This window comes from Furipterus horrens, unplaced genomic scaffold (assembly GCF_987537825.1).
Source record: "Furipterus horrens unplaced genomic scaffold, mFurHor1.1.pri manual_scaffold_11, whole genome shotgun sequence".
Lineage (NCBI taxonomy): Eukaryota > Metazoa > Chordata > Mammalia > Chiroptera > Furipteridae > Furipterus > Furipterus horrens.
Window position 1 is genome coordinate 95,270,434 of NW_028327181.1, and position 24,011 is coordinate 95,294,444.

Here is a 24,011-nt window from a genome sequence, read left to right on the forward strand (position 1 = left end):
CGATCGGTCGCACCGACGGCACAGATGCCAGAAGGCAGAGACTCCACCCCCAGTGGCTGGCTCAAGAGACCAAATGAGTCACGATGCCTGCCCAGTGACCACGATGTCCCAGGGTGAAGTGGGAGGCCTGGGGACAGAGCTCGCTGCAGAGACACAGCCCCAGTGACTCACACGTAGACCTGAGAGAAGTTCTGTCCTCTGGATAGCTCCATGCCCGTCCCTGGGTGAGGTCACCCCCACTGCTGCTCAGAACTCGGGCGCACTCCTGTCTCCCAGGGCCCCGGCCGCCGGCGCTCTCCCCACTGTGGTGCCAGTGGCCGTCCTCATTTTAGCCGCGGTGCCATTCCCGGGCGGCCACATGCGCATGATGGATGGGCCTGCGGAAAGTGTGTCGTCTTTGCGCGTCAGATGGCGGGTCCGTAAAAATAGTTCTTGCTCCCAATGATCTCACACAGAGGCCTTTGGGGCGCAGAGGCCCTGGCTACATGTGTCCTTTGAAGGGAAGTGTGTTACATCAGTGCAAGCTGGTCCCATAGCGATAGTGCTGACGAGGACTGCTGCTAGGTGGACCAGCCATCGGCCCACCATCTCCCCCCACGTCCTGGGGCCGCTGGTCTGGAAGTAAAAGAGTACGTGGTGCTGGAGAGGAGAGTGTCCCCAACAGAGCCAACGGCCAGGAGCTTGGTGGAGTCATTGGGAAACACAGTGAAACGTGGGAGAAAGAGCACGCCATTCCTGCGGCTGTCCCATGTGTTCCTGCGATCGCCAAGTCCCACATTGTTGGGGGCAGTGGGGGGAGGAAGATGAGAAGAAGGAAAGAAGGCTGCAAGGAACCAAGGAGAACCCCCAAAGGGCTTTGGACAGACCGCAAGGCATGTCTGTGAACAGCCTGGCCACTCCATGGCGTGACCATGTCACTGTCAGGTGTCCTTGAACAGCAGCCTGTACCCGTCCCCCATTCTAACATGGTTGGAACATGAAAATGGGGGTGTCTGTCTTCCTCCTCCTGTGATGTTTCCTACTCCCTTTATTCTCTCCCTGTCATGTCTGTCCTTTGCTGCGGAGCCTGCAGCCTGCCCGTGTGACCCCTGGTGGCTTTCGGGCGGGAAGGAGAGGAGACTGACGCGCATCTGAGGCCATGATTCCAGTGCCAGAGGCTGTCCTAAATGAGGGTCAGCCCCCGAGAAGTTTCGTCATGATTTTTAGTCTATCCTCAGCGCCAGGCTTATTCTATTGTCCCGTGTGTGCCAGCGCACAGGGGAGGAAAGGGGCCCTTTAATGTGCCCTCCCTCGCAGCGGCCCCTCCTCTCGGCTACCATACCAGCCCCCCGTGAGTCTGATCACGGTGCGCTTTGTTCACACCCTGCTGCCCTGGGACTCCCACACCCCTTGGTGGGAAAGCCTGTCACTGCCTCCCCCTACCCTGGCTCTCCCTGGCCCGGGGCCTCACCCGTGGGCGCTCAGCTCCCCCAGGGAGCTCCAAGCCCACCAGCACTCATGCCCTCAAACACACCAAGTACACTCCGTCCCCCACCCCCCGCCCACCACGAGCTCAGGGGTCACCTCCTCAATGAGGTGTCTGCCCGGTTCAGTGCTGCCACCTGCCCGGGTCTCCCTGCCCAGCACGCGGAGCCCCCTCTCCAGCCCATTTCTATTCTCTCCCACAGGGCTGTCACCTTCTTATACACTAGATGCTTCGTGAGTCTCCACTTTTGCTGTTTATCATCTACCCACCCCCCCCAGAAGGCAAGGTCCTGAGAGCCAGATCGTGTTCTCTCCCTAAAACAGTCCCGGCACACAGCAGGCACCCAGTAACTGTTAGGTGAATGAATGAATGAATGAATGAGTGAGTGAGTGAGTGAGTGAGTGAGGAGTCACTGCCATTCCGAAGCGGGTAAGGGGCTGTGTACCTTACGGAATGGTGTTCAGCTTGGGGCCGCCTGACGAGGGAGGAAAGAGGGCTGGCTAAGGCAGAGGGTGCCGTTTTCAGAAAGGCAATGCCCACACCTTTGCCTGGAAATCCCCCGGGAGTCACCCATTAACCACCCCACCCCCCAGGGCCCCATACAAACACAGCCTGCCAGTTACTCCAACCCAGACAGCAGCGAAAGAATCATTTAAGCAACCGCCACTCCTCTCCCAGCCCACCCTCCCACCAGGTAATCCACACCATTGTCTGGGCACCGAGTCTGCACAGGATCCTGAAATGAGCAGCGGGAAAGGGACGGGGGAAAGAAACACCCAAGTCACAGAGAACAAGGTCCATTCCCAGCCCCCCCAGCTCTCAAGGCACCGGCCGGGGAGACCGCGTGCCAGATGGAGGAGCGGCCAGTGCTGTGGCCCCTGTGGCTGTGGGGGGTTTTGGGAAGGTGAGGCACCCAGTGGTGACACTACTTGTGTTCCTGCACATCACTCACAGCCGTCCCTGACCACAGGGCATTAGCGTCACATTCTTACAGATGAGAAAACCGAGGCCTGGGATTTTACCCAACATCATATCCAGACTGATAAGGAAAAAAAAAACCGTGCCCTCTCCTGTATGCTGAATATGTCCTGGGCACTGAACTAGGCACTTCACTCTGAGTATCCTCTCATTTCCAGTCACAGCCGGGCAGGGATTACCTTTATTGTCCCCATTTTACAGATGGGGACAGCAAAGGTCACCCATCTGTGGTCACCGAGGGAGGAAACAGTGGGTGTAGGATTTGAACCCAGGTCTTCCAGGTCCACACTCATTGCCACTGTGCGGGACCAATCGGGGAAGATTTGCCACATCACCTGTCCAGTTCTAAAGCCCTGCTTAGCATCACACAGCGCCCCTCTCCCAGGCTCCGTGGGGGAAACAGGGACACTTTGCTGCCTCCAACCAAGCACGGCCCCGCTGCGAGCTGCCAGCTACCTTGCTGTACTGACGTGTACCTGTGAGCCAGACTTACGGCCTTAGAAGGGCAACTGCTGTGGGCAGTGGGGTACAGACAGCTACGGGCAAACCCTGCCCTTTCAAGGCAGGGAGTGAGTGGCCCTGTGCCCAGATTATGCTTTATTAGGACCAGACATCAGTCCGCAGCATTCCAGAAAGCCCCGAGAGCCTCTCTAATTCTGCAGTCAGTCTCTGAGCTCCTGAAGGTCGACAGGTGCAATCCACACGTTGCTCTGCTTTCTATACCTGCAGGCTTTGAGCCACCTACCTGAAGGCTCTCCCTGCAAACTGCAAGGCTTCTGTGCCCTGCTACAGACCCTGTGTATAAAGACCAGGTGGCAGGAACAGATGCACACACACTGGGCAGCGGGGACAATGCACCGTCACACAGAGTGGAGAGAGAACACAGCACTCGTGTGGGCTCTGGCTTTGAATCCTGCTCCCTCGCTAAACACTGCATGGCCTTGGCTGAATGACTGTACCTTGGTTTCCTCATTTGTAGATTGCGTATAAGATGAGTGACCTGCTAGGGCTGTGAGAGGTGACAATGAACCCTGACTTGAACTGATCGTGATGACGATACTACCGATTAAGCCATGTCTCCGAACCTCCTCTGAGGGCTGCTGTCTGCCGGTCTCTGCTCCCGGCTGTGTGCAGGTGCATTAGGGATGCTGGGGCCGCACAGCTGCAGAAGAGCAGCTGTGCTGATTACCTTTCGTGCTCAGGCTCACCTTCTCTCTTGTCCTTTCTTGGTTCCAAGCTCCTGCCCAGGTTGGCCACAAAGCTCTAATTTCACCTGGAAAAAGAAGGAAGGAGTTACTGCTGGAAACAGGATCATGAAACTTATCTTCCAACTTAAAACAGAGAGGGAGCGGTCTCTGAATGTCAACCAGCCTCCAGGGATATAGGAGTTTCACAGCTGTTCATTCTTCAATACCGACTACAACCACATTAACTCAGAACAGAGGGAGAAATCCATTTCCTACGTCAGTCATCGACATGGCAAACTGCAGGCCACTTTCAGGAAACACAGAGTCATCGTCATAATAAACAAGACCTAGAATAAATTAAGACGTAAATGGATATTAACACCGGACACTGAGATTTTTTAAGTTACAACACAACTTAAGTTCACAATGGAAATTGACTACACAATCATCTATCGCCACAGTTCTGAGTTGTTCTGTTTTCACTGAGTCTTCCACGCAAAGGCTACTATTTTCCTATGTCTGAGTTTTTCTATGTTCTGACCTTTTGATGTCTAAATCCATTAAATGGGGTAACACAGGAGGAGCACCTAGGTCTGTACCCAACCCCTATCATGCACTTAATAAATATTAGCTATGCTTATATTAACTTTACTCCTTTTTATGGGTTTCTAGAGAGCAAGGCTATTCCGTACCATCCATATAATTCCTGAGAAGATGTGCACAGGTATCAGCATAGTTCCTGTTCCTGCTAAAATATTTCATCTTTAAATCCGACCTCTGTTCAACCTAGTTCAGACACCAGGAAGAGTAGTATTTCAAAAGGTGTTTAAAGATAATAGCACTGTTCTCAGCTTCCCCATCATTAGGCTCAAAGAAATCACTCTAGACCCTGAGTTTGGCAAATGAAAACAGAGAGAAGAAAGAAAACGGGGGAAAAACAATACCATCAGATTTGAAACAGAAAACTTGTAACCTTCACTCACAAGAGGAAGGATTGTTTGGGTGGCGTTTTGTTCCTTCCCGGCATGCACACACACACACACATCACCTGGGGGCCTGGATCACTGTGTGGTTTCTAGAGTTACTAAGGACAGGGGCCGGGCTGGTCCTCTGCAGCCACCCCATCAACCAACTCCGGCCATCAGGTCGCGGTCCCTTGCGCTCCAGCCCCCTTTCTGCCAAACCCAGGGACACATGTTTGCTGGGCCCGGCTTCCTCTGCCACATGCATGAACTTACCCCAGGACCAACCTCCAATGCAATAGAGTGCATTTGACCACTGGGCAAAGACCTGGACGACTTTAGCTCCAGGGAATTGTGCAACACTTGGGACCTAACTAGACGACTTGCAAATGCTAGAAAACTCAAAAAGAAGCAAGCAAAACCACAAGACACGCTCCAAGTCCAACTCCGACACAGAACGGAGTCCCATTCCTGTAGTTGCTTTGCACAAAGCCGCGCCAGACCCAACCCATGTTCAGTTTATTAGGTGCAAAGCATTCGATAAACTCATTGTGGTTACGGCCTTACCCTTCCAGGAGAGACAGGAAATTTAACACAAGTAAGTCTAAACTCGCCCAGCCCCGTGACATCTCAATCCACCGATTAGTAGCAGACACTGGGGGTGGGATCAGTGGAGACTGGAAGGGGTCTTCTGTAAATCCGATGGTGGGGGAAAGATGAGGAAGGGAGGAAGGGTTCAGAGTTGGCTACTCACTGAAATCTCTGTCCCCGTCGCCTGGGCAACTGGAAAATCATGCTGAAGCCTGGCACCAGCCCCAGCGGCGCTCATTGGAACCAAGCGAGGTCTGGGCAATGGGTTTACTTTTTTTGAAGTTATTTTAAAACCAAGTTTAAATTCAAACCAAGTCAGTCTAATATGCAGCAAAGTTTGAGGCTCATCTGGAGATCTGGGTGAAATTCAAATGCAGTGCTCTGGGGTGGCACCCTGAGATTCTGCATTTCTAACAAGGTCCTGGGTGGACGCCATGCTGGTGGTCCAAAACATACTCAGAGTAGCAAGGGCTTAGAGGGATCCTCCCAAAACCCCCTTCGGCCCGCTCCCAGGAACCTCAGGCGACCGGAACCCTCCCCTGCTCTCCAGCCAGGTCTCCCCTCTCTGGGGTGCCAAGCAGCACTCCTGCAGGCCGTGGGCACCTGCCCATCTGACTTCCGGAACAGCAGATGCGTTAGGGAAACATCACTCAGGTCCCAAGAGACAGCTGTCCCCTCCTCTTGCTGCCGGACCCCAGTTTCAGGCAAGCCAGCCTCTAGAACCGCTGCATTAGGCAGGATGGTTAGTTTCTGCTCTGTGACAAGCAGAGGTCTCCTCCCTCCTTGCTTTTCCCACGGGCATGGCCCCCCGGGGCCGGCGAAGGTGCCCGGCCTCTGGATCCCTGGGTTCTGCCTCTCGCCCCTCCCCACTCACACTCCAGCTTCCACATCCGCCATGTGGAACCTGTATGGCCGCACACACACCTCCCGATGCCAGGCCCATCCTTGTGCAGACGGCGCGGGACAGGAGGGAGACGGCACTCCTACAGAAGCAGGCCGACAGCAGTACACCACGCCTGTCCCCAGATGTCCCTCCCTTCTCGCATCTCCCACCTGACCGGTTCCTTCCAGACATCTCCACAGACCCCTTGAGCCAAATACCACCTACTAGTTTCTCAACCCAACCAGGATGGAGGGGACTGTTCCTCCTGGACACCTTTGAGGGACAAAAGGCCCAGCAGGTGAGGTCGCAGGAAGACAACAGCATGGAGCGTGTCCTCTCCCACACGGTCTTACTCCCTTCTCCACAGTCCACCATGCTGACCCAAGGCCACACGCTGCGGAAGAAGGCCGGGGCGTGGAAGGAAAGTGGCACGGGCTGTGGGATTTCAACAGTTTATAAGGCGAGCCCCCAGAATCAGAGGGAAGTGACTCCCACAAAACACCCAGTAGCTGTCAGGACGCCAAGCCACTGGGTCCCATGTCTAGGAACGCTACCTAAGGCTGACACACCCGCTAAGCAGTGACCAGGACCCACAACACTTTTAAGGGCCCATGAAAATGTTCTAATTCCTTTTATAATCAGAAGGAATAAAATGACTGTAACATAAACGCCCCTATAGCAATGAATGCAGACTGGATGATATTCATCCTTATACCACTGCAGTCATAAAATAAAAGTTTAATATCTTTTTTTATGGAGGAAGAGGTCCATGAAGACAGAAGTTCCCAAGGTCATGAGCATGATCATTCGTCCCTGAACTTGCCTCGTTCCTTCCAATCTCCGAACTTGCTAGCCTTCATTCAGACCCTTTGTTGAGTACCCCCACCCCCCACCTGAAGATCTTCCCGGGGTCCATCCAGGCAGATGTGCCAACAGCCGCCGCCCCCGCCTACGTGGAAGCCACAGCCAGGCAGGGCAGAGCAGGCCCTCTAAGGCCAAACACACCCCCTCAGCCCCCTGCAGCATAAACACCGAGCACACATCACACCCAGGCCTATAAAAGATAATTATACAATCTCACCTGGCAAATTAGAACCATAGACCTGTCTAATTCACACAATGAATTCGAGGGTTGGATCAGCAGGAAGAATTACCCTGGATCTTTATTGGGATTTGCCCCCAGGTCAGGATTAGGGTTCATTTATCTTTTTTATTTAGTTGCTGGTGGGGTGGGGGGGATGGGGGGGCGTGTTTCTCTGCTGCTCATCTCTCCCTCCCCTGCCCCCCGAGGCTGCCATTTGGAGAAGCAGGGCACCCAGTGTTCTTCCCCACAAAGTACCCAACTCCAGATAAAATTAAATAAAGCACTAATGGGAAGAGATGATGGATAGATAAATAAATAAGTTTTCATCCAAGAAAAATTGGGGCATATAAAACCCAAATTAAGGGCGTCATCAGCTGGCATTAAGTCAATACAGAGGAAACAAACAAACAGACAACAACAAAAAAGCCCCGACATGCCCAGATGACAATTTCTTCCCTAATGATTCCAGCCCGACTCTGAGATGTTTCCTTGAAGGACACTCACCTATACGTGTTTCTTTAAACACCTGTCTCTCTGCTTCTCTCTCTCTCTCTCTCTCTCTCTCTCTCTCTCTGTCTCTCTGTCTCTCTCTCTCTCTCTCCCTCTCTCTCCCTCTCTCTCCCTCTCTCCCCCAAGGAGTCTTGGGAGAGAAGACGGCTGTGTACAGGGATTGGTGCCCCCCCCTCAGCTCCCTGAGCAGCTGGATTCCCCAAGTGCAGGTACCCCAGCGTCAGGACGCGCTGACACCAAGTGAGGATCGTCCTGCATCTAAACCAAAGCAAACTCTAAAAACAACAGCAAGCCTTTTCCTCTCTGTCCTCTGACACCTTTCCAGGAGGTTCCCCTGGGGAAGACAGTTCCTGACACGGACTCCTAAGTCAGCCCTGCAAAGCTGCCCGTGCCCTGGGCCTGGAGGACAAAGCCCTGGCCAGCCCGGAGGTGTCCGGCACTGACACCCCAGGAGGCCCCAGCCAACGAAGGTCAGTCGGAGGAGTGAGGCTGTGGGGTACGCAGGGGCCGAGACAGCTTTGCCCACAGTCAAGGCCAGCACGATCCGCCCCGGAAATTGCTGAAACGTGCCTGTCTAGGACACCGGCCTGGCTGTGGTGCGCTCTTTCAGGCTTACGTGCGGGGCCTCTACCGTGTCTGCCCTCCCATCAGCGTGCTATGAGTCCCCCTTTGAATGAGGACTTATTGTATACAGGCAGCCTTGCCTCAGAAATCTACATACGGTGAGTGCATGTGTGGGGGCAGCTATACATGCATTTACTCAAGGACAGCGATTTAAGGGAAAACAAACCAGTTCCAAACAAGTCCCTTTGACTTAAAACGATGGCAACGCAGTTTTCTTGTGCCTCGTCCAGCGGGATGTGAGGTGGCCGGTCCGGGGTCGGGGGGAAGGCGCGATGGACCGGGCATGCTCTGTCGGCTGGATCGCAATGTTCGGAAAGACTTCCAGCCAAATCTCAGACTCAGGTTCCAAAACGGTCGCGACGAGGGGGCACTTTTCAGAAGAAGATAAACACCCACTCGCTCTGCGCCTGCTATGCTGAGGAGTCTGGGAACAAGAAGGGAGGCGGCGAAGAAAAGCGTCCCTCTTCCCAAGCAGTGCGCCATCCGTTCCAGGGCGCACAGCATGCCTGGCAGACGGAGAAGACAATGCCAAGCAGCCAGTAAACGTGGCCGCCCTGGGGGTAAGTGGTCAAAAATCACGTCACACATGGATGGGGTTAAGGGTAAAGATCCTAAGGGGACTGCTAGCGAGCTGTCACCTTGGACGCTCTTCCTGAGCTTTCATTTTATCAACTGAAAAGTGGAGATAGCAGGAGTCGCTGCTCCTTGCCCCTAGGAAGCCTTCCACAGCTGCTTGTCACCATCATTGTCATTTCTATTTGGATGTAAAAGAGGACAAGATGTGTCTGTATTTCACAGGCTGGTTACTGGTACCCAATTCAACCATGTGTTCAACAGTGTAGCATATTTCCTGGTCCATGGTGAGTAATCAGTAAGTGTTAGCTATTGCTATTATTGTAATATATCGTCGTCGGCAGCCGTCCGTCTCGAGAGACGATGGTGTCGCTTCTTAAGAGTCTATCTGCACCGCCGAGAATGGCTGTGCAGTCTGACTCGGGAGTGACACGGTATCTGTCTCCTCCCGTGTTGAATCGACATCTTGCGATGACGCTGGAGTGTCCTCTCCAGTGAAGCTGAAGCTACAGAGCCTGGGCAGGGTGATATGGAGGGTCTGCTGTTGCCCATGCAGCAGACCCCCCCTCTCTTCGCAGCTGAGGGATCCAAGGGAAAGACGGAGTCAATACAGCTTGGCTTCAGGTGCGCCGCAGGAGTTGCCGGTGTTGACTACAACGTCAAACCGCCTTAGGGACTCCGGCTCCGGATTTTCTGTCGGGGTTTACTCCCTTAGCCTTTCCCCTGAAGAGGTATGCCGCAAGGCAGCGGAGGTTTTTTGGAGTCAGAGTTTTCCTTCTCTGATGTGCCCTGACTGGAAGATCGAACCAGCGACACTTAGCTCGCAGGCCGACGCTCAATCCACTGAGCCAAACCAGCCAGGGTTTATTGTAATATATATATATATATATATATATATATATACACACACACACACACACACAATGCAGAATTGCATAGGTTGTAAAAACAAACCTAGGAGGAGAAAGTCAACGTTAGAGTTGTCCTCCCTGGGTAGCAAGTTCATGGGTGATCTGTTTTCTTATTTCTGCACGACTACAGTGAACAGGCATTGTTTGGTGAAAAAAACAATGCCACCATATCTTAAAAATAATAAAAAATAAAACATTCATCATCTTGAACTAGAAATAAAACTACAAATGCAATTAAAAAAAAAAGAGGTAAAATAAAAGTTGCAAGATGGTGAAATCAGAAACAGCTTAGAAATCAGGGTTAGGTAGCTGCAAGCTTGCCCCCAAGTTGCGGTTCGAGGGGAGATCCAGCAAGGGTGCCCTTGGGCCCTCCTGCAGGACCCAGGGTGAGACCGGGAGAGAGAGACACTCACCGGCAGCCGTGATGCCCACTGACCGGAGAGCAGCAGCTCCCACAGACGGACTCAGTCAGTATTGGCCTGAACCGTGAACTCAACCAAGAATCCTAACCCAGCTGACAGGCTGCAGGCCACAGGGTGGAACGGACCTGCTCTGTGGCATTTTCCACATACCTGTGCCATTACAGACAGGCAGGTCTGATGACATTCGCGTTTCGGGTCAGGACCTACGGCCCTGAGCACTTCCCAGAGCCTGTGACACAATGCCAGGCTGGAAAAGAGGCCAAGCCACGACATGGCCCCCAGAGGCGACACCAGAAAGAAAGGCCTGCTGTTCTGTGAGTGTGGAGAAGAGAGTGGGTGGGAGCCTGAGAGCCAGGATCCTCCTGGCCTTCGCTGCTGAGCCAGGTCTCAGGAGCTCCCCCCACCCCTCCTCCTCCTTGGTTCCTCTTCTTCCTCCTGGGTTCAGCACAGAAAGAGAACCCAAGGCCCAGTCCTTACCCCAGCTGAACTCCTGCCCTATCCCCTTGTCCTTGAAGACGCCCCAAATCCCTGGCCTTGACCTTTGTCCTAAGCCCCACTGTGCCAGCTGCCTGCAGGGCAGGCTGATCACTGATTCCCAAGTGACCTCAAATTCTCCCATCCAAATGCAACCTCTTCTATCCCCCTCCACCAGGCTCCCCTCAGAACCTCCCTGTGTCCGTGAATCTAACTACACTCTCTCGGTCACCCAGAGGGGCAGCCCTCCCCCGGTAACTGAGTTCATGACTCTACCTCCGGTCAGCTCTTCTGCTAATATGGCTCATGATCGGTCTTCTCCTACATCCCCACGGCTATGACCACAGACTAAGATCCCTGAGCGCAGGGAGTGTGTCTGTCTTGTTCTTTATTGAGTGAACAGCATGCGTGGCATGGTACAGCCCTCTTCCAGCTGAACAGAATGAATGGATGTCAGTACCCCAATGTGAAAGATAAGGTAACTGACGCACGGAAAGACTGAAAACTTCCTCAAGGTCATGTGGCTAGTAAATAGGTGAGTCACCATTGGCACCAAGCTCCTCTGGCTCCAGGGGTGAAGCTGAAAGTGACCTTGCCTTCTACTGTGGCAGTAATTCCCCACCTGGGCTCCTTGGCTTTAGACGCACCTGTTTCAGAGCATTCTATCTCGCCCTCACAGTTTATCATTCTAAAATATCAGTCAGCTCTGCCAAACTCTGCTCAACAGCTGTCAATGGCCCCCTACTGCCTTCCACGCACAGACCACATTTTCTGCCTGAACTCTGAGGCCTTCAGAATTCTGATCCCTCCTCTTCTCTCTCCAGCCCTGTAGAACTGCCTCATGGCTGACCTTTGCTCCCCACACCTGCAACACCTCCCTTGCTCGGCCTCTCCCCAACACCTTCCTCTGAAACCCCGTCCAAGTCCCACGTCCCAGGAGAAGTCACTTGGCTTCCCAGCCCTTGGTGACGGCTCACACTTGAGCCACGGCATCACTGCCCGCACCCCACATTTGCACTCAATATAAGATGACAGAGGGGACAGATCATCTACCCTCTCTCCCCAAGGAGATCTTAACACTTTTTAGGGTGGGCAACATGCCTCATGAGTTTGGATTCCTAGAGCCTAGTCCAGCGGACAGATCATCAATCAGAGCAGCCAGGCCACTCCGTGCCAGGCTCTCTGGCCCCTGGCGCTCCATAAACAGAGGTGACAGACCTCCAGAGCGGCAAAGCTCTCTCATGGTCTCTGAGCCAGAAGAGCCTGACCTCTTGGTGGCTCTCTGACTTCTCACGTCTTGCCCAATCCACCTCCATCCGGAGCTGCTAACACTGGTCCAACTTCGCGCCCTCCCGTGGATTCGCGTGTCTCCACCGAGCCTAAAGATGGAGCCCAACCCACGGTGTTTGAAAAAAAACAACTCTCAAGTTTACAAGCCCATCCGTCAGGTTTTCTCTTTAAAACCACATCTTTGCCCCTAGGGACACCTGAACGCAGTGCCACGCCCGCCGGTAACACAGAAGGGGAGCCCCCCTTGGAAGGCTGCTCCTGACCCGCGGGGAGCTGACCCACAGAAGGTGTGCCGGGCCGGGCCCCCCGCCCTCACGCCGAGCCTGGGCCCCATGTGTCAGTTTCACCATGTTTAAATGGAAACTAGAATACTCAACTCAAAAACACTTTTCCAGTGATATTTTAAGGAAAAATGAGATCACAGAAAACCAGGGAGGTAAATTTAAATGGTGTGACCCCAAGCAACATTTTTTTTTTTTAATTCCCTGAAAGGCTTGTTCAGCAGATGAGGCGGGGACACATCTGGGGAGACCTTAGCCCTAGAGAGACCACCTGGGCAGCAGCAACACTTATGCTAACGTGAAAAACTGTCCCGATGCTCCGTAAGCCCACGCCCTCCCGGCAAACAGCCCCTCCTCTCCCAGGCACACCTCGACCCGGAGATGCCTTTCGTTTGCGAAGGCGGCCCACGGCCCCCTTGCCAGCCGGGTCAACACGCCGCCTCTGCCAGAGATACCAAATGTTCCCCAACCCAGCCCCAAGCCCAGCTCGCTGAGCTATGAATAGTTATTCACGTTAACGTGGGGCATTAATTAAAAAACGTTCAGCCAGGCAAATTCTCGTACTTTTAAAAAGTCATTTGGGTAATTGCCTTTCCATGCCGCAAACTTTCCAAACGACTGACAGGTTGACATTTCACAATGTTGTTTGTTTTAATCAAGAGAGGCAGGAAAGAGCCAGTGTGGTGCCCGGTTCATTTTTTAGGTGCTTTGATTTATTGATTGGCAAATCCCCACTTAATAGCTGTACAGTGAGGCTGGGGGAGAAAGGCTCCTGCCTCCCGGGGTTGGTGTCTGGGTGGGTGAGGAGGGAAGTGGCCCCAGGACATTGGCACAGCCCCTCGCCCCTCTCCCCGCAGCCAGCTCCCAGCCTCCACCCTGGGCCACACTTCAGGACCTCCCAGGCCCTACGCCAGGCTACTCCCCATCCCCTGCCCCACGACCCTCTCCCAGACAAGGGCTATTTCCTGAACTGAACCCAAATGGGGGAGAGGCTATTTCAGCAAACTTAAGAGCTTGGGGGGCAGCAGGAACTAAACTCTTAATGGTTCTCAAACTGCTTTCATAAAGCGGCAGAACCCGGAATCGGGCTGGACCGCATGAGTTCTAATCCCACCTCCACCATTTCTAAGCCTTGGGCCTCTCTGTGCCTTGGCTTCCTCACCTATCAGCACCTGGCATAACAATAGGACTCACACAGGAGGTTGTTCAGAGGGTTAAATAAATTAATATTGAGAAAGCACTTCCAACAGGTGTGGCGTATGTGTATTAGTTCAAAAGCCTTTCCTGCTCCCTAACAAACTGCAGTGCAGGACCCTGGCTGTGCCCTGCTCCCCAGGAGTCACGGAGGTCCCTCCAAGGCTCGGCGGGGTCCCGGCACACACAGTTCGACAGCCACTGCTCACCCTGAGGACTGAGGACACTCGGCCTTCAGCTGACACCGTAAGCCCGCCCACGTCCCAAAGTCTAGTGCAGACACAAGTGAGTGAGCTCTCTCGGGAAGTCTCCACAGGGAACGACACGTGCTCTCCAGGGCCCCCCACTGTGTCAGGATGACCACAGATGGTCAGCCGGGGCGGGGGGCGGTGTGGGGACCACACGGTGAGCAGCCGGCCTGAGAGCACTGAAAGTGAACACCACGCACCCCAGAAGGGAAGGAAAAGCCACCTCCGAGCCTTCCAGAAACCTTAACACGGGCACAGACCTCATCTAACCCCACTGCACACCACATGGGCGTTTCAATGTTGGTTGCGCACCTACTGTGCGCTGGTTACTAGGCCAGGTGCTGGAAATACAGAGCAGAGAAGGCAGGTGCAAGGATCCCCAGAGTCAAAACCTAGTAGGAAAGATGACAACAACAATAACTGATGTACACTGACTGGTGTGGCTCAGTGGATTGAGTGCTGCCTGCAAACCAAAGGGTTACCGGTTCAATTCCCAGTCAGAGCACATGCCTGGGTGGCGGGCCAGGTTCCCAGTTGGGGGCATGCGAGAGGCAACCACACATTGATGTTTCTTTTCCTCTCTTTTTCCCTCCTCTCCCCTGTCTCTAAAAATACATAAATAAAATCTTTTTAAAAAACAACTGATGTTCATATTTTATGGTGTGTATTATAATAGATTATATATGTATATTATATATTACATAACGCTATGTGTTATATATTATACATGTATGTTTTATTATGTGTTCTATGTTACATATAATGTGCATGTATGCAACAAGCCAATGTGCACAGTGAGGCTGTGGAGAAGGTGGCCCCCGCCTCCCCGGTGGGTGGGTGAGGCATCTGGGCAGATGAGGAGGGACAGGGCTGCAGGTTATTTGCCAGGGGACTGACCTGGTTAAGTAGAAACAAGGACATTGGGCCTTCCTGGGTGTGCATGACCACTCTAGCACTCTTCAGCTGTACCATCTTGGGCAGAGGGTTTCAAACGCTTTGGGGGGCACCAGTAAAGACAGCGTAAGGCACAGACACCCTCGGCAGGCAGGCAGTAGGTGACCGATTGATGGCCCAGGAGAGAAAGTGAGAGAACTTGGCAGAGGTCATGTTCCAACGAGGCCGCCGGGAGGGGTTTGGCTGCGCTCAGAGCCAGACAAGCGAGCGAGAGGCCCTCGTGGGAGCCCGGGCAGCACGGCCCCGACCCTGCATTTATGCTGCGTTATCACTGCCATCGGCGAAATCTGGACCATCATTCCTCCTCCTTCCTGTCTCCCTGGGATGTCTGGGGACACATGAGAACCGGGCTGGGGCGGGGGTGGGGGTGGAGATCTGAGATTTCAGAAGAAAAGCAAGCCGTGAGCTGAAAGGTTGATTATTTTACTTGTGGAAGCCATGTGTGGGCAATGGTTGTGGGTTTCTCTGGGTTTATCAGAAAATCCTAACAGAAAAGAGGTTATTTAACCAAGACCAGGAAAGAATGTGCAGATATTTTAAAATATTAAATGGAATTCCTTAAGGCCCATAATATGATGCCTCCCTTTCCAGACCTGGCTGATTTGAAAGCAAGCCATCACCAGGGCCTGCTACATCAGAAGGCTGTTGAACTTGGCTCCTGGTTCCACGCGATGGGCTCCTCTCGGGACTGGTGGCTGGGGACCTAGCTTGGCTCCTCACACGATGAAACACCACTGCCTTCGAGGCTGTGTTTGGCCTGTGATTTTCTGGGACATTTCCTTAAACTAAGAGTCGGAGGCAAGACAATGATGCTCCTCAGTCATCACATTCCAGGCTTCCGATGAGACCCGGGACCTGTCGGGACTTGGCCTTCACACCAGCCAGCCTGCCGACAGACGCGATTAACCCGCGGGGAAGGCTGGGGGAGAGGGAGAGCAAAGCAGGCTGTGGACCGTGCATTACACCAGGCCATGAGCAAGCAAGGTTTTATCAATCTGTGGAGGGGAAGGGTCAAGTTCAAAACTGGGAAGGAGAAAGGGTTTACTGTTTCAGAAAGAAGTGGGCGGAATTCCAACTTAGAGAATCATCAATAGGGGCCTCAGCACCTCTGGGCCCCAGGACACTTGGAAGACATTCATCCCTTTCTCACTGGCCATCTGAGCCCCCACCACTGTCTTGGGGCTCCTGTGAATTTCTAGCTGCGTCTGTATTATAATAATTTGGGGAGCTATCCTACTGTCCCCATGAGGCTGGGCACCCCTTGAAAGCATGGTCCCAGAACCAACTCATCTTTTCCTGCTGTTGGGTTAACGTAAAAGCCTTGAGTTTGACCGTAAGAAACTACACTTCCCGAAAGCCTCCTCCATTTCAGATGGCGATGGAGATTATTCTCCTGTCCAGTATGTAGAAAGACAGGGTGGTTGGTGGCTGGGGGGTGGGGGGGTGGGGAAAGAGGACCAATCCCCCCCCCCCACCAGGCCCCTGGCTCTGTCTAATGAATAACAAGTTAAGATTTAACACCACATGGGCAAGAGATTGCTGAGGCAACCAGAGGCTGTAGCTTTTACCACAAAACAGCTTAGAAGCCTCCTGAGTTAACACCTTGAAACCCTTCCCTGGTGTGGGCAGGGGCTATAGAATAGCTTTGCAAAGAGACAGCATTTGCAGTCAAGCGCAAGAGGGACCAGGGACCAGGCGGGCAAACGGGGCACAAGAGCCACCAAGAAGCCTTTATCTGGAGCAGGGAGGGCTCTCCACCACAGCGCTAGAGGCACGCGGGCTGGTCTGTGTCCTCTAGGCTGTTGAGCAGCTTCCCTGATCTCTACCCACCCAGTGCCATCAGCAACCTCCAGCTGTGACCATCAACAATGTCAATGCCAAAAGTCCCCGGGGGGGGGGGGGGTGCGGTGCAAAATCGCCCCCGGTTGAGAAGCCCTGGGCTACAGTCAGCTCAGCCACTGATTAGCCATGGGATCTGTGGGTCCTCAGGTAACATCACACCTCAGAGGTCTTCAGCTTCTCATCCAGGAGGTGAGGAAGCGGACCAGGTCCTCGTTTCCCCAAAGAGGCGCCACGCGTCACCTAGAGGTATCTGAGATCATCGCTGGGCACACCCAGGGACGGGCGTTCAGGAACCCTGAGTCACGCAGAAATGCGTTTCTGTTTTATAGCTCTGTCTGTCCTGATCAAAGCAGGAAGACCATCACTGCTCGGTGCTGTAAGTCTTTAGCTTCTCTGCAATTCTGACTGTAAGGAGAGAGAGCATTCTCGGGCTCAGAGCCTTGGGAAATCCACAGAAATCTTTGAAGATTCTTTTTTTCATTGTATCTTCCATTCAGGTCCAGTGGCCCTGGATTCCATCTATGAGCGTGATACAGAATTTCCCTTTCAAGTATGTTTACTTAAGTAAAATATGAAACCATGTAGAAAGATATTAAGAAAATAATGGTCCAGGTAGTAGAGTAGCAAAAATCACAGAAGTCTTATGAAGCGCTGCCCTGCCCCCATAAATTTCTAACTTTCTGTTGCACATTTTCTGGGGGTCTCTTGTTAGAGTCAAGGCTCGAAGCCCCCAGTGGATGGAACTAGAGGTTTACCTGATGAAGCACCCCGTCAGAACCCAGGCCTTTGAGGCTCCCGCCAAATAGCCAGGAGACTGCAACTCCATCTTTTTGGTTAAGAAAAACACGCCTAAGCTTCTCATCTCGGCAGTGACGACAACAAATCAGCAGAACTCGACGTCTGCTGACATTTCTTTTTCCATCTAAAATAAATGCCCTACAATCCCGCACCCCTCTGGTCACAACCGTAGGTCTGAGACATCAGTAATCAGCCTCGAATGGTAAAGGGTGGCCCTTATTTTCCCTTCTGTGAAAGCAGCCCAGAGCCAACAAGGACGCAGGAAGCCAGAAAGCACAGCTGCCCAAGGGCAGGCGGGGTTTACCCTATTAACTCAGACACGGACGGGGCGTCTGTGTGGCAGATGCTGTGCTGGGAGCCGGAGCTCGGTCGATGACAAAGCCAACGCAGCCTCTGCTCATGACACGTGTTTGTAGTCCAGGCAGGGGCACAGCTCACGAAGAAGTAAATACAAACATTCGCTCATAAGATCGTGCGACGTCCATGAAGAAAGAAAGGAGATGGATATGGGGGTGGGAAGCGAGCGGCAGTGACAGCAAGGGTCCCTCTAAGAAAATGACATTCAGCCAACACATGAGACCAAGTTAACCACAGGCGTTAACACAGGGAGCGGCCCCCTCTGGCTGTTCCCCAAAGTGGGGCGGACCCCAGCTGCAAAGCCCATGGCACAGAGCGGAAATTCTGAAACGGTTAAAACAAAAAGTAACTAGACTTGAGAGAACACAAGAGCCGGGAGGATACAAGCCAGGGGTCACACTTGCTTTCGCAGACTGCGGACAGGACCTTGAGGTGAGGGGAGACGCTCAGAGGGGCCCTGAGAGCAGGGTCTCCCTCCAGCACCCACCCCTGCGCTCAGGGGCATGACAGCAGGCTTTGGAGGAAGCAGCAGATCATGAGAGTCTAGCCTCCGGCCCCCTGGGCTCTGGAAGGCACTGACCAGGGCCTGCAGCATGACCACTCGACATTTGATCATCATCAGTGGACCTTGGTAACAGTTCTTAAAAACTGAATAAAAGCTTCCTGATTCCTAGTCCCTGGTTGGCACAACCTGCCCAAGGCAAACCTGGAAAATCCCTAGGCTGTCAGGTCACGGGGGCTCAAAGTTCTCCTCTTCCCGGCCCCACCCGCCAATGGAAAAGAACTGGTGCTTCAGTGGCTGGGTTCTTCTGGGGGTACCTGCTGGGGACATGTGCATGCTCCCCACCCACGCCCCACAGGGAAATCCCACTCCTTCGGGTTGAGCCCCGACCTCCCTCTCTAGCCCAATTGGTTTCACACCCTTGAGCAGCGCTGCCCAAATAACCAAGCAGTCAAGTGTGGCCGGGGGCCAGGAAAAATGCCTTGAAAAGCAGTGAGCCCTTCAGATCCCATGGCTCGCGGCCTGCCTGGGACACGGCCCAGCGTGCAAAACGAATGCGAAGACCTAGGAGAGCGAGGAGAGTAAGGCGCCCCCACACCCCGTCGCCGGCCTAAGAGCAGAGGGTCAAGTTCATGGGACACACGGTGACCCTGAAGCGGATGCTTCCCAAACGTGCAGAAAGCTCTGGCCTGGGACCGCAGAGGGGGTGGGCGGCGGGGGGAGACGCTGGGACCCTCGTGCCTCTTTTCATAAGGTGACACACCTGCCTGGCCAGGGCGCACCTGGGCGCCGGGGCCGGCCAAGCTCTCCAACAGTTGTCCACTGTTCCCCGAGCGGGGAGGCCTGGCCGCCCGGCTGCTCACAGACAGGGGGTTTTTCTCCTCCTGGGCGGGCCCCGCCTTCCCCCGACGCATTTTCCCTCCGTCCAGGGGTGCTGTCCAAGCCCCAGGCTCCGACCACAAAAAGTGCCCTTTTCTTTGGCGGGCTCCCCTCAGACGTGAGGCCCCGGGGAGCCAAACCGCCCGCTAAAAGGACATCCCCAGCACATTTCTCTCTGGTCAGGGGGTCGGGCCCTGGCTGGGGGCCATCGACAGCACACCTCCACCCGCACCCCTGCCCCCGGGGCTCCAGAATGGCTCCCTTGGTGCCTGCTCTATTTATGGCAGAAAGCAGTCACCAAAGGGGGCGGCTGGCTTATGGAGGGGGCTCCGGGCTGACCCAAAGCAGGTCCAGCAACTCTGTGGGGACAGCGGAGCCCCAGGTCCCATCGGGGCTGCCGCACCCCCTCCAGCAGCTCTCTGAAAATGAGAAAACGTAACGGTGACGCCCTGCCCCACTGAGCCTCCACCAAAGCACCCCGGCACACGTTTAGGGGGGCTGCACCCCAATGGTGGGATGGAGGGACACCCTTCAAGAGTGTTTAGAGGATTTCTTGTGTTAAAAAAAAAAAACCTTTTTGTTGGGGGGGGTCACACAAAACCCGGTTGTGAAAGGAAAAGAAAGTGCCAGGCCTGCGTGACAGGCGGCAGATTTATGACCGTTTTTTAAAGCCTCAAGTACGTCACGAGAAGGGGCCCACCCACCTCACTGCCCCAACTGTAAACACGGCCTGGCGCCCGCTCCCGCCCTCCCCCCACCTGGCCTGTGGTCCTGCACCTCTGAGCGGCCCTTGTTTCCCTCCCCCGGGCTTCACCGGGTTAAAAAGATGCCCAGCTGTCTACCTAGGGAGAGCCGGGCACCGTGCGCTGCGGGCAAGGTCTCCAAGGCAAACAGGGCCGCTCGCCACGCCCGCCCCGCGGGCCAGCGGCCGCACATGGCAATGAAAGCGGTGGGGTTGTACAAGCCGCCCACCCATCTCTCCGTCCCTGTTACACCCGACAGGTCGGGAGGTGGGTGGGTGTTCTGGGTTTTTTTTTTAATTTTTTTTTCCCTTCCCTTTAACGTGCAAGCTCAGTCAACTGCTGTCAGGCTTGGCGATAAATTTATGAATTTTGGCCTCCAGATGTGGCTGGAAATAAAAGTAAACACAGGGTGGGAGCGGCTGCATTTCACGTTTGTGCCCCGGGAGGCTGAATCTGCAAAAACCAGGGCCCTTTTCAACAAGACACCAGGGGAATGTAGTTTTCCTAAAGGTAGGGATGCTCTTCCAGAGCCGGAAAGAGGTGCCAAGGTGCCCTGGAAAAATTCAGGGTGAGGATGAGAAAGCAGACATTTGGACCCCCATTCAGAGTCATTCAGAGTCCGAGCCCCTCGGGCCGGGTGGGTCACAGTGGAGTCCTCTGCCAACACCGGCCAAGGCACAGCCGTAGTGGAGGAAGTTCTTTTGCATCAGAAAAACTGAAAAAAATCCCCATGATGAAATCAACTTTTTTGGTCTCATCCACCCAGAAAGAGGAGACAGGGAGGTGTTCAGCAAAGGAGAGGACGATCAAGTGGAGGCTGATCAGTCTGTCGATTCCAAACATGACCCAACAGATTCTATTGGATTTTTGTAGGTGAACAGACTTACGGGGCTTGGGCGTCTTTCCCATCCGAAGTCCAGCTTACCTACCCGGAGTGTGAAGTGGGACAGAAAACACCCCGCACACCTGAAAAACGCCGGGTGTTATAATCTGGCATTTCTCAGGCTTTTTCTTCACAAGGAAAAAGAGAGCAAGAGCTCTAGGCACAGCGTCTGACTGAAGTGTAATACCGCATGTCTGTTGGGAGGGCGTTTGCCTCAGCAGAGTAATAAAACAAAAATTCATAAGGCAAAGGTTTTCTTGGTAACAACTCAGTGGAAATATTTATGAAGTCGTGACCAACTGCACAAACCGAAGATGTTTCCCCTAGAAATGGCTTGGCCAGGGGGGCAGGTGATGGGCAGACATGTGTATTAACAAGTGGCCACTGGTCATGACAATCTACCTCTGTTCAGTCCCAGAGAAGTGGCCAATAAATCACCCCCGAACACTAAGCAACATATAACCATGTCTGTATGAAAGCCGTACCAGGTAAGCCATTGGGAATCGTTGCTTTGGGGAGGTCATGAGCTCGACACTTGGGACTTACACGAAAACAAAAGGACTTGGTTTTATACGTATGGATTTTATATCCTGTTTTGCTTTTTAAATGAAACTTCAAGACACCCCTTAAAGATTTCCTCCTCTGGATAAGAAGTCACAGAATCATCAAAGTATACCCTCCAGGAAGACTCTTGGAAGGTCCATGATCGATTCTCTGCCTCTGTACATCGATGTACATGCAGCTAACTGACTCATCCCGTAGACCTGAAACATGTTTCCATAGCCTGACGGGCGCTTTAACAGTTTCTGAGATCAGATGATGAGATTAGAGCTGGGAGATTTTACATAAAAAGCTGGATTTCTGAACGGTCCTAAGAAATGAGACGACCGAGCAACCCCACACCGATGCTCCTACACGGGAACAAGCAGCCAGAGCTCAGAAACAGCTGCCCCTTGGAGGCAAAGCGTGGGCTCTCCCATGTACTGCAACCCGCCCCACACCGAAGCACCAGATTTGTCACCCCGGGGGAAAACCATCTCCAGGACAGGCTTCTTCTCTGACCTCTGTCCCGTGACTGTCAAAGGCAGGTGGTGAGCCACTAAGCCCTCCTCCTTACACACGGCTGGGTAGGAAGGGGCTCAAAGATAAGAGCGGGCTCAACATCAGTGACTGGTTCTCTAAGGTCTTCCCAGTGCAAACCAGTAGAGCTGTCAGTGCTGTCACACCCCAGAGAGCCTTAGACGTCGCCAAACAGGTGGCATGAAGAGACCTAAGACAGCCTCCAGTGGGCAAAGTCCTCTGTCCCTCCCCTGACATTTGAGTTACCATCCCATGCGGGTCACCATACTAATGCATTCTCCAGTGGCTAACGATCTTTTCAAAGGCTTCCACCACAGTGGATGCGTCTTCGCGTGAGGGCCCAGGAGCCAGTTTGAAGGCGCTCCCATTGGCCAAAAATGGGACATTACGAGAATCCAAATAATTAAGTAATCAGTGAATTATAAACACTTGAATAAGAATTCAAGAGTCTGTGCCAGTAGTGAACAAACAGATTTATAAGTAAATGGAGGAGAGAAGGGTGTTTTGCTAACAACAGGATGCCAAGACCAAATGATCAATGTTGAGACAGTATCAGAGTTGGAAAATCACTTGCACCCATTGGATCAGGCAAAAATCACCACTAGATCCTAATTCTAGGAGGAAATTTTGATGAGGATCTTTGCATGATCTTAAAATGTCTCCCCAACAGACTGTTTGTTAGTTTCTGGGTGGGGGGGGGGGGAACCTAGCAGAGAAATCAGACAACACCTGATACAGGTGACCGAAATTAACGTCACCAATTATACAGACAGGTAGATGTTGGGTATCTCCAGGTGTGGCATGCTGTGAAGGGCACCCCATCACCTAGCCAGCAGTCCAAACACAGAACCTCCATCTCCTCACCAGGAAACCCCAAACGCAAAATGAGGACACTTCCATTAACAAAATGGGGGAAGTGACAGACTGTATTCTTTAAAAATGTCCCTGTCATAAGAAACAGAAAGGCTGTGGGAATGTCCCAGAGTGAAGGCGGCTTAAGAGACAATGACATCTCAGTGCAACAGCTGACTCTCACCTGGATTCTTGGTTGGAGGGAAATGGGGTCACTAGGGACATTATTAGCTCAACAGACAAACCTGGGGCATGGACGGAGCTGGGGTAAACGTCTCCGAGCAGTGTAAATTTACGAAGGTGACTACTGAACTTTTCTCGGGCCTCGACACAACTTTTATTAGACACCGACACCTAATTATAGAAGCGCACACAACTCTTCTCGGGAAATACACCCTGATGCATTCCGAGGTAAAGGCCCATGTAACTTACCCACCCTCAAGTGGTTTAGAAAAAAAAAGAGAGAGAGAGGCACACACAGACAGCAGGTGGGGCGAAATGTTAAGAACAGCTGAATCTGGGTCAACTGTGTATGAGTGCTTCTGGCACTATGTTTAGAATACCTAAATGATTTCCAAATTAAAGTTAAAAACGTGTGAGCATGTGCACATGTGTGTATGAAAGCAAGACCGCATCCAGGCACACCCGAAGCACGAATCTATGAGACGGGCCACTCCGAGTGGGAGGAGCAAACACCATGGAAGGGAGAAGTTGGAAAGGTTTCACGTGAGTCTGAGAGACAGGTAATTCTTAGGGTTAACAGTGGCTGAGCTTCCCAGGCCAAGGTAACAGCAGGCGCCAAGATCAAGCAACTGGAACCTAAGCGTCTGCTGGAGAAAACACAATTGCCCGGTATGGACCATACATGTCAAAGGGGAGTGCACTGTAAGGCCGGAAAGGGAGCCTGTGTGGACCTAGATGGCAGGCTAAGGGGCTTCCTTTCAGAATGACGTCTGTCTGTAGGGGCCGGAAGGCTTTCAACAGAAGGTGGCTTAACCCTTTGAGTGGCAGGTGTAATTCGAAATTCGGATCAACATGAGAAAAAGTTATATCACTATATAACCTGAGGTACAAAAAAGGAGAACAAAACACAAAATGCGCATTGTTCCATTGTTATTTACATTTATAGCCATCAAAAAAAGAGTCACTGGGAAAGATGCTGACACTTTTGGGAGAATTTGGCAGCGTCACTCACAGCAACGCTGGCACTCAAAGGGTTAAGTAAAAAAAAAAAGGTGCATAACGCCTAGTATGTAGGACAGGCTAGAGGGACCAGTGCTGAGACAGGGAAACCAAATGGGAATCACCCCCAAAGTCTAGGTTGGTGGTCACCAAGCGGCCACCAGATTCACATCAGTGCGATTGAATACATTATGTCTTACACTAACAGGTTGTATTTTTCAAGTACTTCATAGATAAAATATTAAATCATTACTCAGTGAAT

The 24,011-nt window shown here is 52.9% G+C and overlaps 1 long non-coding RNA gene across 1 annotated transcript in view; it reads right to left on the reverse strand.

Annotated features, from left to right (window-relative positions):
* LOC149998880 (uncharacterized) overlaps nucleotides 1-24,011 on the reverse strand; it is a 135,728-nt gene that overhangs the window by 15,649 nt on the left and 96,068 nt on the right. The window contains exon 2 of the long non-coding RNA XR_016514053.1: nucleotides 3,403-3,716. This is a non-coding gene — a long non-coding RNA (uncharacterized LOC149998880). The remainder of the gene's footprint in view (nucleotides 1-3,402; nucleotides 3,717-24,011) is intronic.